The following is a 19,538-nucleotide window of genomic DNA, read 5'->3' on the forward strand; positions in this document are numbered from 1 at the left end:
AGAGAGAGAGAGAGAGAGAGAGAGAGAGAGAGAGAGAGAGAGAGAGACAGAGAGAAATAAAGTTAAAATAACAAAATAAAAGGAAAATAATAAGGTCTATCATCAAACTTTAAGCTAGCATTTTTCCTGATAATATGGATTAACCTCTGTAAATGATTTAATTTAATACCTTTCACAAGAAGATAAAACTACAAGAATCTTTCATAGTAAAGAAAAAAGCTGACATGTTTATTCCATAATTTTTATTGCCCATGTTTTGAGTAAAAGTAAGCTTGCAAAAAATTCTTAAGAAAATGCACTCTTTTGGCCATCAAATGCATGTTTTCAGTTGATATTAGTTACAGGACTCTAACTACTGAAATCCTCTGCATTTCTCAATGGAACTACCTAAAAACTAAGCACTGGGGATTTGTAAACATCTCAATCAAACATTGCAACTAGCAATGCTGTTCATATGAGCTAAGACCAAGGGGATTTGCTTGTTAAGAATTCAGTTAAGAATCCATACAGGTAAATATTTCAAACATAGATGAAGAGCTAATGACTGCTTATTTTTGTGTTTCTCACCTCGCAATAAAATTTGTGAATTTATTTTATTCCAGAAGACTGAGCGATGGCCAGACAGTTCTAACGATGGGATTACTTGACTAAAAATACAGACTTTTACTGAGAGCTTTAAAGTTAATCTCAACTATAAAAGCATATTCCAGCTTTGTGTTTCTAAAAATCATTACTGTAAATCACATGAATGAAAACGTCCATAGGCATATTTAAGTAAAGAAAAGCATTCCTAATTCTTTTTGCTGTGATATATAAATCATGTATCTCTCTTTCTCTCTCTCTCTCTCTCTCTCTCTCTCTCTGTGTGTGTGTGTGTGTGTGTATGTGTGTGTGTACATACATATGTACATGAGCTATGCTATACCTTCGTCGAGGACCAGTGTTATGCTAAATGTACTAAAGAGAGAATAAAAGACTTCGACATGACATAGGTTTAAAGTCCTTTGACTAATTCCACTGGGATTATTGAAGTGTTTGGGGTGGGGGGAGGTAACAGCAAGGATAGAAATGAGCCAGATATTAGTGCCTGTTGTAATTACTATGTTCTCTATGGTCTGAAATGCTAAAAATGAATGTTTCCTCTATTACAAGGATATAGACCTTTTCCACTGTAAAGCTATTAGCATATATAATGCCCATGTCTGAAAATCAAGGCTTCTTTGTCATTCTTTGGAGACCTTTTGGGACCTGGGTGATTGTATAGTCCTGAATTATAGCCAAAGTATAATCTGTCGCCCTCTAGACTTCCAACATATTAAAAAAAATCACTTTAAGCAATTTTACCCATATTAAATGGCTCACTCCTTTTCAACAAATTAAAATGTTTGCATTGTCTTAACTCTGGATAAAATTGCTATATAAAAAAAATTGCTATATAACTTGCAAATGAGAAAACACATTAACCATACTTCATCAAGTGCCAGCATTTCCATGAACAAAATGCATTGGCCTATAATTCTAGAAATCTATTAACGTAATATTTTTGCAAAAATAAACAAGCTTCTCAGAAGTCAAAACATATAAACTCGTGATCTCCTTGCACCATTCTAGGGCACATGAAATCATAAGTAAATCAATGACAGTAATTTATACCTTTTGTACAAATACATTTCCTTCTGTATTTTGGGGGCAAAATTGAACCTTAACAGGCTCTGCACTTCCTCTCTGATTTCCAATTCTTTCATCACAAAAGGAGAATAAAACAGCAAATTTTACTTCTTTATTCAGTTTTATTTCAATCTATGTCAATTTAGCATAGTTTAAATAGTCTGTATAATTTTTAAAAAATGAAAGAACCATTCTAATGTTAATTTGGATCAATCTTCCAAACATATGATTCCAGGTTTCTAAAAGGGGCCCACTTGAGGGGGGCTTTTAAAAAGTGAACAAAAAGGCACCCCAAGGCTGCCCAATTCACATTTAACCTACTTACATGAAAAAGGAACTGCTTTGGTTAAGAATAAACTTCCAAAAGCTCAGGTTCAAGCTAAACACGCCAGCATATTAGTGAGGAAATGAGACAGCAAATAGTAACTCCTTTCATACTAGTAAAATAATACTGTATTTATTTAAAACAGTTGGCAGAAATTCTCATTTTAATTAAATTACATTTACTGAAATAACATTTTCATAATTAAACAACAACAACAAAAAAACCATTTCTCCCCCTCAAAGAACTACTATATATAGTCACAGTCACTTAAATGTGACTAATTTGGATTACAATTGCACATTACTTCAGTGGTTTTCAGTGATTTCAAAGCCATTATTATTCTCCCTTGCCATGTAAAATTAATACAAAGTAGATAGCGAGTTTTGATATTAATGCTTTTTAAGAGGAAGTAACTTAGTACAAGTTTCATATTATCTATGTTATTACTTGCATATTAGAATTTAAGATTATTGGTTTATGTGAGATTAAAGATAATCTAATCTGACGCCTTCCTTTTACAAATGAGGAAGCTGAGACCCAGAAAAGTTAAGTGCCTTGTTCTGAACGATTTACCTCAGAATAACTCTTCTGGAACTCAGAGACTTCCCACTGCACAACTTTGTCAAAGAGCAGAAACATCTTTACTTCACAGATGACAGAAGAAGAAAAGAGAAAATAGTGTACCCTCTATGTGGATTATGATAGGAACAAATTTCTGTTCAAACTAAGGTTCAGTTCCTTTCACTCCTGGTTTCTCCCCTCTCAACACTCGCATGAGAACCAAAGTTCATGTTCTGAAGAAAAAAAAAATTGTCAAATAATCAAGCTAAGTCTCACATACTGACAAAACCAATGAGCGAATAACACGCTTCCGTGATTTACCATGACAGCTTGAGTGAGAGCAAAACAGCAAACCTGATTCTGAATGCTGAATTCCTCCAGACAGAAGATGTGCAAATTGGTAAAATGATCAACCTAAGTTATGGAAGGTACACAGGAAAAAACGAGGAACATTTAAATGAGGAGGGAAAGTATACTAAACCACAGGGAAAACAGAACCACCCTCTTCCTTCTTGGATATAGCTGAATGCTGGTCTTGTGAAGAGTAAAAAGCATTAAATGGCATAGTTGTGCCAAATAAAGTTTCCACCATTCAGAAAAGACTTACAATGGTTTCATACATGTGCTGCTGGATTAATTAATGAAAAAATATGTCATGGTTAAAGGCTTGACAAGTAAGAAGCTTGCTACAATTGTACAAAGGGAACAACATTGAACTTTTATTAGCTTCCTTCTCCATTACCAGGTCAAATTAAAGTACAAATGAATGAAACCACACGGTTGCTTTTTCAGAACAGATTAATGACGTATTAAATGTTCTTACAATCTTAACAAGTTGCAGCAAAAAAAAAAAAAAAATTCAATAAGAAATAGAAGTTAAATCCCATAATACTGAATATCTGTGGCAACTACTAACCAAAAGAGCCCTTGTTCTTCATTAATTACAGATTGCCTGCCTACCTTCCATCACTCAAATTACATCTTGCAGCACCATCAAATAGATCCCGCAAATTCTTTGCATTGCAAAAGTCCCCAAAATTCTTTCAGTAATAATCGATTATTTTTTCTGCCCTGTGTAATGTTAAACTGAACTATAATATGAAGGCCATTTAAACTCGGAGGCCCCAGCTACTGTTAAGAAAGAAGCCAATGAAAATTCTCCCCAAGAGTCTAATTTACAAATTAATTTCCTTGTTCACTGTCAGTTACTCTCAACTTACAAGCTTGAGGGTCAAACTCATTATGACCAAAAGTTCATTATGACTAAAATACAGCAAAACCTGTTAAAAATAATGCACCACATTTCATAGGATGGAACCCAAACTGGTAAACACATCAATATTATGCAAACTGCGTTCCACAGAACACTAATGTGCCTGCAGATATTAATAGATATTGGGGTGGAGGAGGGGAGGGTTTTGTGAAATACTGAGTTACATATTAAGTTGCAAGCACCTTTTCTGCAGACCCTCTTGAGGCCGCATAATCCTACTGCAAATCCAGAAGCGGGGTGAGGGGGTTGATATGCTATCAATTTTTAACTTTTTAAGTAAGTTAAAAACAAATTTTCTACATTCCTACTCTATTTGTAGAAACAAAGATAAAACAATCTTAAAGATATAGCTTAACCAATGCTCTCATTTAAAACTAAAGTAATAACAGGCCAGGCATAGTAGCTCACCCCTGTAATCCCAGCACTTTGGGAGGCCAAGGCGAGAGGATCACTTGAGGTCAGCAGTTTGATAACAGCCTGGCCAACATGATGAAACCCCATCTCTATTAAAAATACAAAAATTAGCCACCTATGGTGGTGTACACCTGTAGTCCTAGTTACTTGAGGGGCTGAGCCCAAGAATCACTTGAACCCAGGAGGCAGAGGCTACAGGTCATACCACTGCACTCCAGCCCAGGTGACAGAGACTCTGTCTCAAATAAATAAATAAAACTACAATAAGAACAAACATAGCAAGTTATTATTTCTAAACATATTTCCTCTTTCCAAATACACTGTGGAAAACTGTTTGGGTAAACCTGACCGACCCCAAGTGCTCTTTGTAACTGGCAGAGAGAGATCACTCCAAGGATCAGGCTTCTACCACTGCAAATAAATGAAGATGCTTATTTCATGGTAAAAACTCCATCCCTGATTAGAATGGTGGCAGGAGCTTAAAAAATGAAGATTCCATTTTACCTATTAATTTGCATATCTGACACACTAAAGGTTTTTCGTACCCATTTCTCTGATCAAATGGCAGTTCTCTCCTACCTTCCAAGATGTAAAACCATATCTGTCATTCCATTTCTGATATGAAAAGGTATAATTGTAGTAATTACTAATAGATAAAATTGCTATACATAGAAATAAGTAATCTATGTGAATTAATAAAATAACTTGAGAATATTAGACCTTATCATTGGGGACAATAATGGAGTGAGTTTGTATATAACCATGCCTGTCACATTATGTTCTATAAATATGACATTATTATTATGCTTATTGTGCATTTAGAAAATGCTAAAAATTCTTGCATATTTAGCATTTGATAGGTTTCCTGAAGATCCTTGTATTTTATCATTAATTTAAGAAAACATGCTCATTAACTCTGAATGGTGAAAATAATAATTGTTTAAAAGCAGAAAAAAAGGTGATATTTTCCCCAGTGTCTAATAAGAAATAACATTAAGACAGGATATAAGGCAGAGAGTTAAATATAATATAGTCTCAGCGTCCACAGAGCTTTACAGACGTCTAGTTGGGGAAATAGCTATAAAGGAGGAGATGGAGGATAAATAAGAAAACAAGAAGGGGAAGAGGGGGAAGAAAAAAGGAGGCAACAAAAGAGGAAAATGAAGAGAAGAAAGAGGAGATAATGGAAAATGAGGAGATGGAGCAGAATAAGGCAGAGAAAAGAGTAAAAAAGAGGAGGAGAAAAGGGAAAGTAAAAAGAAAACTCACTTTTATTGAGACTTACTCTTCTTGTGTACCAGGTATTCTGGGTGTTTTACAGCTTTTCTTTTTTTTTTTTTTTTTTGTCTTTTTGAGACGGAGTCTCGCTCTTGTTACCCAGGCTGGAGTGCAATGGCGCGATCTCGGCTCACCGCAACCTCCGCCTCCTGGGTTCAGGCAATTCTCCTGCCTCAGCGTCCCGAGTAGCTGGGATTACAGGCACGCACCACCATGCCCAGCTGATTTTTTGTATTTTTAGTAGAGACGGGGTTTCACCGTGTTGACCAGGACGGTCTCGATCTCTTGACCTCGTGATCCACCCGCCTCGGCCTCCCACAGTGCTGGAATTACAGGCTTGAGCCACCGCGCCCGGCCGCAGCTTTTCTTAATCTTTACAACAACCTTATATGCTTGGTAATACTATCCCCATTTTTAATGATTAGGAAACGGAGGCACAAATGAGGTAATTTGCTACCATCATGACGAATGTTCGGGTCTAGCCACGCTCCAGGCAGGTTGATTGTGGAGCCTAGGTTTGTAACCATTTCACTAAGAGTTACAGCATTACCTATCATCCTAAGGTTAACATAAGGAAGACGGTGGTAGCCACGGGCCCAGAGGAAGCACATAGAGCTGAAGTTGGATCTGGTGATACAGGAAGGGCTTCCTAGAAAGAGTGTTGTGGGAAGAGTTTGCAGGAGTCAGTCAGAGGAAGCAGGGAGGGGCATCTGAGTCGGGCGTAGTAGCCTGTGTGAATTTACAATGGCTTGAAACAGCAAGGTTCGTGCAGGTTCAGGGCATAGTGCATGCCAGGGGGCTCCTGAGACGTAGCCAGGAGTTGGGACAGTAGTACCACGAGCCTTGCAAGAGAATTGATAGCAAGAGGGATGCGTATTCAGGCGATCCAGTAAGAAATGAGGAGGGCTGACCTAAGGGAGAGGAATTACTGAAGGACAGAGGGGTAGCAAATAAAGAGAAATTAAGTTCAGGAACAGAGAGGTGGTTGGCAGTCCACTGGCTACAGAAGTTGATAACGAGAGAGCAATGAGGGTCCCTCCCTGGATGCTGGCTGGGGTTGCCAGATAATTTGGTACAATCCTCCACATTAGAGATTACAGTAAGGAAACAAATAGACTTGGGAGGAAAGGTATTATGTTTGATCCTCTTGATTTGAGATGCAGGATACTGAATTACAGATGCCTAAGTGGCAGTTGAGTATAGAGGTTTTGAAATGAGAGAAATCTCCTTTGAAGATATAATTTTAGAGACATCAGTTTATAGTTAGTAGCTGAAGTCATTTGTTTGGGATCAATCACCCTAGGAAACTGTTTACAGACAGGAGACCAGCCACAGAGAATGTCAGCACTTACAACAATGGCTCTTAACCACACCTTTGGCAAGCTCAGCGTACTTGCTCCAGCGATAGCGCCAAGACAAGCCATGATTTTTAGTGAATTAAAATGCATTGGCTCATTGATCTAAGAGATCCAGAGAAGAAAAAGAACTTGGGAAGAAACGGCTGGAAAGGTACAAGAAAAAACGGGAATATGTTGGACAGTGAGTCAGATACTGAAAGGAGAGGTTTCAAAAAGGAATGCGTTCAGTGGATGTGGCCATGCAGAGGTTATTGTTGGCCTTTAAGTGCCTAGGAAGCGCACTGAGAAGTCGGAACAGGTGAAGACAACGTGTAACACGGTACACTGACCTGTATAGCGCCTGGTGGGAAAGGGAAGAAGAGGAGAAAACTCAAGGGCAACATAGTTTTAAGCGTTTGTATTTTCAAGATGGAAGAGACATGCAACAATTGTTGAATTCAAATACTTGTATTTTTAATAAGGGCTAAAAGTAATAAAGCTAATTTATACCAAATATATGACAGGGCAACTACTTAAAAATAATTTTACAAGTGAATGATTCTCTCACATTTTTGTTCTCTTCTGAATAATTAAAAAGTTTATGCTTAAATGGAAAGGTAAAGCAAATATTCGCCCCCAACACAGACATACTTTCTAATGGGTCTCTTATACCTAAACAGTGACAAACTAGAGTTGAATTTCTCCACTAAGGCTTTAACTACCAACACACAATCCATATAACTGATACCTGGGAGCATGTAAGCCTCTATCTATGCTTCTATTTATCATCTTAGAGGGAGTTAGAAACATCTCAAGGATCAGCATTAATGAGCTTTGTTCGGATTCCATAAGAAAGTATGTGCACATTCCATAAATTATGTCAAGGAAAGAAAAAAAAAAAAAACACAGGGAGACCTAAGATTGAAGATACAGTAGAAAAGATGGTGAAGATACAGTAGAAAAGATGGTGGAGAGAGGATAAGAACACAGGCTGAGGTCTCAGTCTTGGTGTAGAAGGAGAGAGACAGAGAGATGCGTCCTCTACTAAGATTCAAGAGCAACAAGAAAAGAATAGTGGGTGCAGACAGATTTTCTTGTGGCAAGAAGGAAGTATTTGTTCATTTAGTGACCTCTGTTTCATTTGAAATATGTTTCAAAGTCATCTTCGGAAATTGATGAGGTGAGTGGGATAGAAAGCTTGAAAAAGAGGTAAGAATGTGCAATTACCTCAGAGGGGAATGAGAGGTGGCTGAAGCTATCACATAATTGCATCCCAAACAAAAGCAATTACAAAAAAAAAAAAAATCCCCGTAGGATAGAGAAATGAATCACAGAAAAAGCTAGCAAATTTCTTCAAATTGAGAAAACATGGTGTTTCTGATTTTTCAGATAGAAAGTGCACCTACACAAAGGGGTGACTGCCAGCTACATTATAAATTGCAACTTGGCGTAAATATTTTGTGGCTTCTCTTCCTCTTCCTACAACAATTGTGAAAAGCCCACAGACATGGGGCGGGTATCTATTAAGGTTAAGGCAAGTTTAGTGTCTGATTCACTGAGATTCCACTTGCAAGGAGGGAGGGAGTAAGAAAGATGGGGCAGAGGGCTTTGGAGCAGAGGGTCTCAGGGTGCCAAAACTCCAAGACACATACTTAGTATGACACACTCCCCACCCTTAATACACACCACAGAGCACCAGCCACCTGCTTAGTCTTAGAGAGTGAACGAGTTACCAAGATTCATATGGAATGCTCTCCACTCAGGGAACATTTTCCTCACCAGATACCAGTCCTCCAAAACAAAGATGCTCCTTTCTTAATTAATTGCTCAATTATCAAGTTCCAGTGGCAGCTTGTTTTAGTTATGTCTTAGTTAAATGGGGTAGCACATTTAGAAGCAAAGTGAAAAAAAGAATTTCTAGAGAAACAATTTCAGAAAGATTAAAACTCATTAATTTTAGAATTAAGAGATAGCCCAACTTCCACACACCTTTTTTAGTCACCATAATGCCCTATAGTATTAGGATAGTATCCAGGAAACCAAAATTGAAAGGAAGCCTAAACAATTTACCTGTGAACTTTATCCAGGTAAGTAGATTTTGTCTAAATGTGACTATGAAAACTTACGGCATAGGTATCAGTTGAATATGGATCTATATGTACTCACTGAGTAGCTCAAATAATTGGCTCTGTCATGCTATGATTCCAGTACAGAGCTATGACGAAAGACAAATCTGGATAAATTAGATATCTAAAGGAAATTCCAACAGTTTTCATTCTTCAATTTTCTTAAGTATTCATGTTTCCCTTTGGACAGAGTGCTATATAGTACTCTCATAATTTTCTTAATTTGTCAAAAACTGAACATTAAAAAACTAAAGTTAAAATTATGTCAAAGAGATCATCTTTTAAGTTTTTTTTTAAGGCCTGGGCTGCTTCTGATTTTCTTGTATTCTCCTCCCTTTTCCACGAACCTCCTAGGGACCAGCAAGACTACACATTCCAGGTGTTCAGGTAAATGTCTGCATTGACATTGTTGTAGTTCAAGTATATGCTTTTGTTAAGTTCGTGACTATATGAACAACATAGATTAACATGCTAACCAAAAAGGAAATAAGACTTGCATTTCTGACCAATGCAAAAATACCAGTTTAGATTGTATCTTTCCTCGATCATCAAGGCATTCTGACATGGTTACTAAAAAAATCTTTCTGCAATAAAGTTCCCAAATATACTGCCTGGTAGGTAGAAACAGTGGTGAATTTCCTGGTGTTTTGCCACTGCTGGACTCCAGTAAAACAATGATATCGTCATAACCAAAGATATGGGAAGGGTTGCTGATCAAGAATAAGAGCTGAGGAAACTGCCTGATGCACAGGATATTAAAAATTAATATTTTGAGGGAAATACACAAATTATGCTAATTGCCAAATTTAATAGAAATGAATTAAAAATTGGTTGTTTAGTGTCTTACCCTGAGCATTGCCACATAGTTGCATTTCACAGAAATTTAAAACTACTGAGATCTTTGTAGACTATGATACTATCTTTCCAGCTATAGCGTCTTACATTTGGAAACATGACAAAGAATGCCTGTCACTTATCGCTCATACTATTTCTAATTCTTCCATTATTATGTCACAGCTATTTCAACTGTCATAAGTTTAATAATAGTTTTAAGTAAAACAAAAACCTATTATGACATCATATAAGATATGGCTATAATTTCATTTTCTTTTCACATTTTCATTAAAATTTCCAAAACGTCTTATACTTTGCTTGGCATCATTTAAAATTGTTCTTGAATTTAAATACTTGTACTTTTAATATTGGCTAAAAGTAATGAAGCTAATTTACATCAAATATCTGACAGGGCAGCTACTTAAAAAATAATTTTAAAAACGAATACTTCTCTCACAGTTTTGCTCTCTTCTGAATGATTGAAAAATTGAAGTTCTAATGGAAAGGTGAAGCCAAATCTCCACGCCTAACACTGGCATACTTTTTAATAGGTCTCATATCTAAACAGTGACAAACTTGAGATGAATTCCTCAACTAAGGCTTCAGCTCCTAACACACAGTACATATAACTGGTTCCTGGAAACATGGAACCCTCCATCTATGCTTCTGTTTATCATCTTAGAAGGAGTTAGAAACATCTCAGGGACCAGCATGAATGAACTTTGTTCAGATTCCATAACCATTACAACTTCTGCATTTTGTTAAATATCCCTTGCTAAGCATAAAAACCATCGGGAAAACTTGAAAAATAAATAAAAACAACAGCAATAACAAATATCCAAAACTTCATCAAGCAAAACCTACACGAAATGTGTTGTTTGAACCAAAGAGCTATTGGAGTTAGTGAGTGTCTGGGGATCATGCTTCTTATATTTAGAGTCCAGTTTACTTACAGGCTAGTACATATAGTAGGAGAATTTTTTTACCTTTTTTTTTTTTTTTTTTTTTTTTTTTTAATCACAGAATTTGAGTGCTGAAGACATTATCATTGAATGGTATCCCAGAAAACTAAATACAAATCCTTGTGTTAGAGAAGGCTGTTCATGGTTTTCATAAATCTATTTAATTGAAATCAAGAGCCTTCCCTCCAACAGATTTGGAAGACCTGACTTAAATAACAGTAAGTGTTCCATCTAGAAATTACATATCAGGGTAGACTCAATTCACTCCCCTGCCCTCCAGAGGGTCCCAAACTGTAGTCCTAAATTGTGACTCTCTGTGAGGCCCTTCACTTAAACAGCATGGCTCCAGTGTGGCTTACAGATATTAGGAAACACAAAGCATTACTTTTCAAAGTTCACAAAGCATTATCCCATTTCCTCATTGTCCTTGCTATTTATGTATTTTTCTTTTCTTAAGGCTTGCATTGCCCAGATAATAATTTCAATCCACCACTTCAAACCATGGCAACCACCACAAAATAAGTAACCTTGGGCAAGTCACTTAACCTCTCAACTCTTAACTTCTCCAACAATAAATCTGTCTGCAAACATGCTATCTGTTCTCTGAACAAATATCTATTAAGCTTCAATTGAAGAGAGGCAAAGAACCCGTGTTCCCTGCTAATAGTGCTGCCCAAGTACTTACATAATGGGTGCTTAAGAAACATATTGATAGCTATCTAGTAAATGTAATTCCTACATAAGAGAAACACATTTGCATTTCTCAGCAAAACGTTGAATATTTGGAGAGCTGAGAAAAAGAAGCAGATGAAGAGTGCAGCAGCTTTCTTACCATTCAATTACCATTCAATGCTGGTTCATTCAATACTGACTGAATGAACATCTATAAGCAATAAGTATCGAGTGAACATCTATCTACCAGGTACCTTGTAAGATACGCAGATGGATCAAGCTGAAAAAATCTGGCCCTGAAGGGATGAACCTTATTGTTGAGATTTTATTTATTCACAAAAATGATGAACTAGCTACGCAATATTGTGTAAAAAATAGCAAAATATTAAGTACTAAGATGTAGTGGGCTGCCTCTGGATGTTGTACATAGAAATGAAAGTTAGAGAAAAGAAGTCAAGGTGAATTGGAATCTCAGGATAAGTTTAGGAGGAAGATGAGGCCCTTGACTCTGTGCCTCAAAGGAAGCCAAAAATTTGAGACTAGCTTGAGGATTAGAGGAATGATAGCAGTGTGGAAAAGACAAAGACAAGAGAATGTCCAACACTCAGACAGCAAGAGACTCCAGGCCTTTGGAAGGAGGGAGCTGGCATTATGTGGAGGCCATGTAAGAGAAAATAAGCAGCCACTAGAGGAATGGGAAAATTAAATTGTCACTAAGGAAGAGCAGACTACCTGCTAGTCTGTTCCTGTAGCAGAACTGGAGGCAGAGGCTGCAGATAGCATCTCTGGTGGGGACACAGCCATGAGATGGTACCAGTGAAAATGGGAATGCAGATGTAATCCAGTAAGACAGATTGACAAAGTGTATTAATATGATGAAGAAAAGGGTGCCTTCAAAGGAGACTCCCAGATTTTTACCCCGAAGGACCAGAAGAACAAAGATCCTAATGACAAAAATGGTGAAAGGGGGACAGTGGATAAATTTGGCTTTGGAAATGTCGGCCTGAAAACATCTGTGACACGTTTCAGAACATGTTACTCCAAAAATATGGTGCCTTGACATAGTGAATAATGTAAGCTGGGAATCCAAGAAACAGCAGATGCTGAAGGGACTCTCTGACCTTCCCTCGAAGCAGGTCATGAGGCCCTCATGTGAGAGGTGCCTGCCCTATACCCAGAGGAAAGGAATGTCCTTATATGAAGACAGAGGAACGCCAAGAGATCGAGTGGGCAAGCCTTGAGAAGCTGCCTCTATGTAGCACATGACCTTTTGTTCTATCATGAGGTGGCTTGAGGTCTTTATTTCTTTATGGAGACTCCCATGCCACATAAAGCTCATCTTGAACATATTTGAAGCTTTTCTCTTGCTAATCTGTCTTTTCTCATAGGGACCCCAGCTGAGAACCTAGAAGAGTAGACTAAAAGGATATTTTTCTTCCCCTATATCTGTAAATATAAAACTGAAGATGTTGGTTTGTAGTCAGCAGCACAGTCATAGCTAAAACCTTGACGAGACAGTGGCCACTAGAGGGATGAGGGCAAAGGGAGAGAGAAAGCAGGGAAGGTGGAGTCAAAGGGCCCACCCGTCATTCAAAGGTCAGGAAAGGCCCATGTGAGGGAGGGAGAGTTTGGGAGGTCAGAGTGAAGCAGGTGCTGTAAATCAAGCTAGGAGAATCTTTCTAGGAGAGGGACCTCCACTGCACAGTAGACATCCAAGAGAAATCCGGTGAGGATACAAATGATTTCGCTGGAAGAATTCAGTGGATGTCCCTGCGAAGGCAAGATAGGGTTGAAGTGAAAGTCACGCTGCCGGAGGCTGATTAGAAAAGCCTGGGAGGAAGTGAAACAGCAGTCCTTCAGGTGCAAAGGAAGGTAACCACCCAGTGATACAAGGAGCTTCTCACCACTGGGAAAGTCAAAGAGAGGAGGGGAGAGAGCCTTTGTCTGAATGGCGATGCTTCTCAAGTCTGGCTTTGCCTATATGCTGAAAAGGAATTTTCATACTGGTGAATCTGGAGTCAAATCAAATATAACTACTTAGTTTTTAATAAAGAATTCATAATAATGCAAAGAAACAAGTGCCATTTTAGACTCAGCACCTATACTTTTGGCATCTTCCTACTTGGAAACCTCTATTCCTCAGAGAGATAAAAATATACAATGTGACTAATACCCTGGTTATTTTTTATGTGGCTAATTTTTTATGTTGCTAAGCTTATGCTCCCAGTTATATGCTATTTTTTTTGCGTAGTAGATTGTTGTTATAAATAAATAATGTCATGTATGTTTTCAGTGAAAGGAATATTTCTATTCAAAAACACAGTCTCTCCGTCAGAGATTAGAGGTCAAACCTTTTTAGTACCCAACGTAACAGTCTCATATTTAATTATATTTTGCCTTAAGCTGTTCTCTAGTTGTATCCCATATGATCTCTCTTAAACTCAGGAAAAAACAAGTCTAACAACTACTGTGACATAATCAGTACCAATACTCGGGTATCATTTGTATAGCACTTTACAAAGTAATTTTATATACCTTATTGCATATTATGATGGAAACCTCACAACCACCAAAAAAAGCCCGGAGTATTTTCTCATATTACTGAAAATATTGAAGGCAGGGGAGTGAGGAAGCTGGGATCACCCAGCTCCTATATTCCTTGTGTTAGAGTTAGGGCAGAGCTCCAACCTATGTCCCATAACTGCCAAACGCAGCTCTGCCCTGGAATGAACATCTTTGAGGAAGTCTATCACAGGCACAGATAGCCACCTTTCCTCAGTCACCAATGTTTCCCCTGTAAGTTAAAGTCCATAACCATGGAAGTGCATGCTTTTTGTTCTGCTGAGGAACACACTACTTCCTGACTCTGCTTCAGATACCCAGTACTGATGCTGTGACTTCAGCTTCCTCTTTCTGCTCTAAGTATGCAGGAAAATCAATTACCTGTTCTTGAGGGCTCGTGTAAGTTTAGAGTGTTTTCTTAGGTTAGTTTTCATCATAAAGTCTCTGTAGGAGTGAGGTCATTCACTTCTAAAGTGGAACATGATGAACAGAAAGGCATGATGCTTGGTACCCAAGAATGTGTGTCTCGTTGCTCTGATCCCTCAGTCTCTGAGATCCCTCTTATAAAGCTCCCTGAATAATACAGGCATCTACACATGAAGACCCCTGCTGTTCTGGCATCGAGATCTGTTCCTGCACCCATTCCCTCCTAGTGGAAGTCTGAAGGCTCCAGATAGTCTTGATGAACGGCTGAAACTTTTCCAGACTAAGAGCCTGAACACTCTGACATTTTATTTACATGGTTGATACTGAACGAAGTTCAATACTTATTGATTCATACTTGTTTGCTGAGGGCTATGATGTAGAAAATGTGCTATTAAAAAAGGAAAATTTATTTATTGGACTATAAAGAATAGAGGCAATTGAAAACCTGGCGACTCTATATATGGAGCAACCCTTTCTGCCCCTTAATCATGGTAAGACAAACAGGAAATGTGGTAAGTGGCAACTTGTTGCTTCTGGTGCAGGATTTGGTTGCACTTGGGAATACATGCACTGCGCAGGGAGAAGATGAATCAATTTTGGAGGGAAAAAAACACGGAGGAAAAAGGAAATGGAGCAAAAAAATATTATCCATACAAACAGTATGGATAATATATATTATTTTTAAAATTAAAAACATGATTTCATTATTTTTTCATAAAATACATTATGAAAAATATTGTCACCAAAAGTCATAAAGCTTAATTCTACATCCCAAGCTTGGGGACAAGTCTCACAGACCAGTTTATGAAACTTTATGGCAGAGCAGAGATGGCAACCAAGTGGCCTGGCAGTGTCTCTGCAGTGTTGTGCAAATCTCTGCCAGTGCAATTCTTCCTCCAGGAGCCTGGGACAGCAGCCTTGAGGCAGTTTGGATATTTGTCCCTGCCTAAATCTCATATTGAATTATAATCCCCAGTGCTGGAGGTGGGGCCTGGTGGGAGGGTTTGGGTCATGGTGGCAGATCCCTTAATGCTTGGTGCTATCTTTGTGACAGTGAGGTATCACAAGATCTGGTCATTTAAAAGAGTGAGGCACTTGCCCCTGACGCCCACATTCTCTCTCTTGCTCCTGCTTTCACCATGTGAAGTGCCTGCTCCCTCTTTGGCTTCCACTGAGACTGTAAGCTTCCTGAGGTCCTTACAAGAAGCTGAGCAGAGGCCAGCACCACGCTTCCTGTACAGCCTGTAGAATCATGAACCAATTAAATCTCTTTTCTTTATAAATTACCCAGTCTCCGATATTTTTTTATAGCAATGCAAGAAGAGCCTAACACAGAAAATTGGTACCTAGGAGTGGGGCTTTGCTATGAAGATGCCTGAGAATGTGGAAGCGACTTTGGAACTCAGTAACGGACAGAGACTGGATGAGTTTGTAGGGCTCAGAAGAAGACAAGGAGATGAAGGAAAAGTTTGGCATGTCTTAAAGACTGATTAAATGGTTGTGACCAAAATGCTGACAGAGATACAGACAATGAAGTCCAGGCTACTGAGGTCTCAGATGGAAACGAACATAATTGGGAGCAAAGGTCTCATGTGGTATGCAACAGCTAGCAAAGAGATTGGCTGCATTTTGTTCATGCCCTAGGGATCTGTGGAAGTTTGCACTTAAAAGTGATGATTTAGGATATTTAGCGGAAGAAATTTCTAAGCAGCAAAGTGTTCAAGAAGTAGCCTGGCTGCTTCTAACAACCTAAATTCAGATGTGGGTACAAATGAATGACTTAAAGTTGGAATTTATATTTAAAAGGGAAGCAGAGCATAAAAGTTTAAAAAATTTGCGGCCAGGCCATGAAGCAGAGGAAGAAAATTTGGGAGAGGAATTCAAAAATTTTAGTTATGCAAATTTTTGCTATATTTGCATAACAAAAAGGATCCAAATGCTAATATCCAAGATAATGGGAAAAAGGCATTTCAAGACATTCCCAGCAGCCTCTCCCATCACAGGCCCAGAAGCCTAGGATGGAGGAATGATTTCATGGGTATGGCCTCGGTTTCTGCTGGCCTTCAAAGCCTTGGGACACTGCTCCCCATATGTAGGCCACTCCAGCTCCAGCCTTCACTCAGGAGACCTCAGGTACAGCTCAGGCCACTGTTTCAGAGGGTGCAAAAAGTCTTGGCAGCTTTCATGTGGTGTTAAGTCTGTGGGTATACAGAGTCCAAGAGTGAATGAGGCTTGGCACTCTCCACCTAGATTTCTGAGGATGAATAGAAAAGCCAGGATGCTCAGGCAGAAGACTGCTGTAGGAGCAAAGCCCCAATGGACAGCCTCTACTAGGTCACTGACAAGGGGAAATGTGAGATTAGAGGCCCCATACAGGGTCCCAGCTCTGAGAAGACGGCCAGCATCCTCCAGACCAAGGACGGTAGATCCATTGGTAGCTCACACCCTGAGCCTAGAAAAGCCACAGGCACTCAACAACCTGTGAGAGCAGCCTCTGGGGCTGAGCTCTGCAAAGCCAAAGGGTTGGAGCTGCCCAAGGCCTTAGGAACCCACCAAGGGCTTAACATCACATGTATGGAGCCTGTAGCCCCTCCTTTGAAAACATTTTTTGAAGACAGTCTTGCTCTGTTACCCAGGCTGGAGTACAGTGACGTGATCTTGGCTCACTGCAACATGTGCCTCTTGGGTTCAAGCAATTCTCTCGTCTCAGACTCCCAAGTAGCTGGAACTACAGGTGAGTACCACCACGCCCAGCTAATTTTTGTATTTTTAGTAGAGACGGGGTTTCTCCACGTTGGCCAGGCTGGTCTCAAACTCCTGACCTCAAGTGATCTGCCTGCCTCGGCCTCCCAAAGTGCTGAGATTACAGGCATGAGCCACTGCACCAGGACAGGGAAGGTTTTAAATGAGAGGAATTTGATTCTGTGTATAAAGGGAGTTTTCAAATTAATTCGGGATTGCAGCACAAATTAGTTGAGAGACAGCAAAAATGTAGGTATGGCTTCTACACAAGATTCTTGCAACTCCCTGAGCAATACACCCTCATTTGCTTAAGGTTTTTTATGTTTCTGTTACAGTGCAACAGAAGAGGAAGTCAATGGCAGCTTTAAGTTTCACGTTGTGATTGCATGCTCAGAGCATCATTCAGCATCTCTGAAAAGTAGCACTTGAAAAAGTGTCTTTACATGATGTCTAAGAAAAGTAGAATAAAACACCTCTGAAGGTATTGATCATGTTACTTGGGAAAGCTCTAATAATTGGAACTTGTCAGGCAGGATGAAGCAGTAGCCTCCTTTGGCATCATGTTCAAAGCAACGGTGAGGCAGTGGATAAAACTGAGGCAAAGGAATAGCAGGTAACTCCATCCTGTTTTAAAAGCCATAGATAACTGACCATGGACATAGTTGAAAAAAAAATCGAATACTGCATGGCAGGCTTGCCTAGCTGCATGAGGCTATACTATTACCAAAAATTGTGAATATATATTTCTTCATTTTCCCACAACTTAAAATGGATCATTAAATATCTATAAAGGGGAAAAATAATAAAAAATGTAGTCGAATATTTGTCAACTAAAGCAGTGATTTATTTCGTTCTATCTGAGAATAACTTTTTGAAACAGAGGCGTCATTTTAGTTGTGTTGATCTTGCCTTGCTCTCGTTAATGCCATTTGAGGAGATCCATAAGTAGTGATTTTTGTACTGTAGTTCAATTTTATTTCCTAATACTCTTTATTTTTCTGACTTAGTTTTAATTGGGAAAGGCTTATATTTCATTTCTTTTTCAAATTAGAGAAACACTAATGCCTTAAAGTCTGCTTTTAAAGAAAATCTTCCACGGAGAATTGGGGAGTTGAAAGCATCACTCTTAAATGGGTCAGTCTGGCCACTGAAAGCCAAATTTTCCATGAGGCCTTGGCCTTAAGGCCATGAGATGGGTGGATTCCTTGTATCAAATTGCACTGTGAAATTCACTTAGGCCAAAACTAGTAGTTGGCTTGCAAATAGTATGACTAGGCAGCTAGAAACTATCTTAACATATATTTATGGACATGAATTTTAAGTAATCAATGCCCGTATGTCCTTTACTTCTCCACATACATACATCAAAATCATACTTATTAAATGCCTTCTAGATGTAGGCATAATGCTAGTTGGTGAAAGGATAGGAAGATAAAGATGTGGACTTTGCTTTAAGGGAAAAGGAAGCTAATATTTATGAGGGATCCAGCATGTGCTGTGCCCTAGACTGTATCTTTATTACAACTATAATCTTTCTGAAGAATACTGTTGAGAAGTTGTATGATTTTTATCAGCCAAGTGATAAAATGGCTTTTAAGTTTTCTTTTAATACATCCTCATTTGGGTACCTCTACCCTTGTGAATCTGTGTAATTTCTCTATAAATTAATGGGACAGGAAAGCTATGTCCGTCATCCTTTCCTTTAATTGGAAATCAGAGAAGAACCACATATTTATCCAATTTCATTTCTCCCTACCCCAATACCTTCATCACTGTTTTTTTTTTTTTTTTAAAAAAAAGGATTCACCACCAGTCAGGTACTCCCACTGAAGGGGCTGTGTCTGGATTTCTGTTGTGAGGGAGTGTGAGTAGGCACAGAAAACCCAACTCCAAATACAGGCTTTCCTTTGTACCACAAGGGACAATCAACAGACTAATCCAGGAAAGGAATCCCAAGTAGAGTTGTCTTAATAGGCTAAAATTAGAAAGGGAGGAAAGGCAGAGGAAAAAGGAAAAAGAAGTGGAGGGAAAGAGTTCAGGAGAGGCTGCACAAATGCACTTTGTAAATTCTTTATCTTGGAACCTATTGATTATAATAATATTTAAGCAAAATTTCAAATCACAATTCAAATGCTAGCTGAATCCATTTTAAATACCTTTAGCTCTGTACATTAAGATGGGAAAAGATCTTAACAATCAAAAAGTCCTCCTATCAACAATTGAAATAATATTTTAAGAGTTATTTAAATCTATTTGGTTATTAGACAGATTTATTGGAAAAATAAAATAAAAATGAGTGCCTCGTCATTTCAATTTAAAAATCAACACTACGAGCAGTGTTTATGGAGATGAAATATA

General features: G+C 38.5%; 1 protein-coding gene and 1 long non-coding RNA gene across 3 annotated transcripts in view; one reads left to right on the forward strand and one right to left on the reverse strand.

The window, feature by feature from the left end:
* Positions 1-19,538, reverse strand: part of TOX (thymocyte selection associated high mobility group box) — a 306,725-nt gene that overhangs the window by 250,183 nt on the left and 37,004 nt on the right. The gene's annotated exons all lie outside the window — the stretch shown is intronic.
* Positions 2,177-17,789, forward strand: LOC116563510. Its single transcript, XR_004274429.1, has 3 exons — positions 2,177-2,266; positions 7,932-7,934; positions 17,779-17,789. It is a non-coding gene; the product is annotated as an uncharacterized LOC116563510 (long non-coding RNA).

This window comes from Sapajus apella, unplaced genomic scaffold (assembly GCF_009761245.1).
Source record: "Sapajus apella isolate SASKATOON/1434 unplaced genomic scaffold, GSC_monkey_1.0 scaffold35, whole genome shotgun sequence".
In the NCBI taxonomy this organism is placed as follows: Eukaryota; Metazoa; Chordata; class Mammalia; order Primates; family Cebidae; genus Sapajus; species Sapajus apella.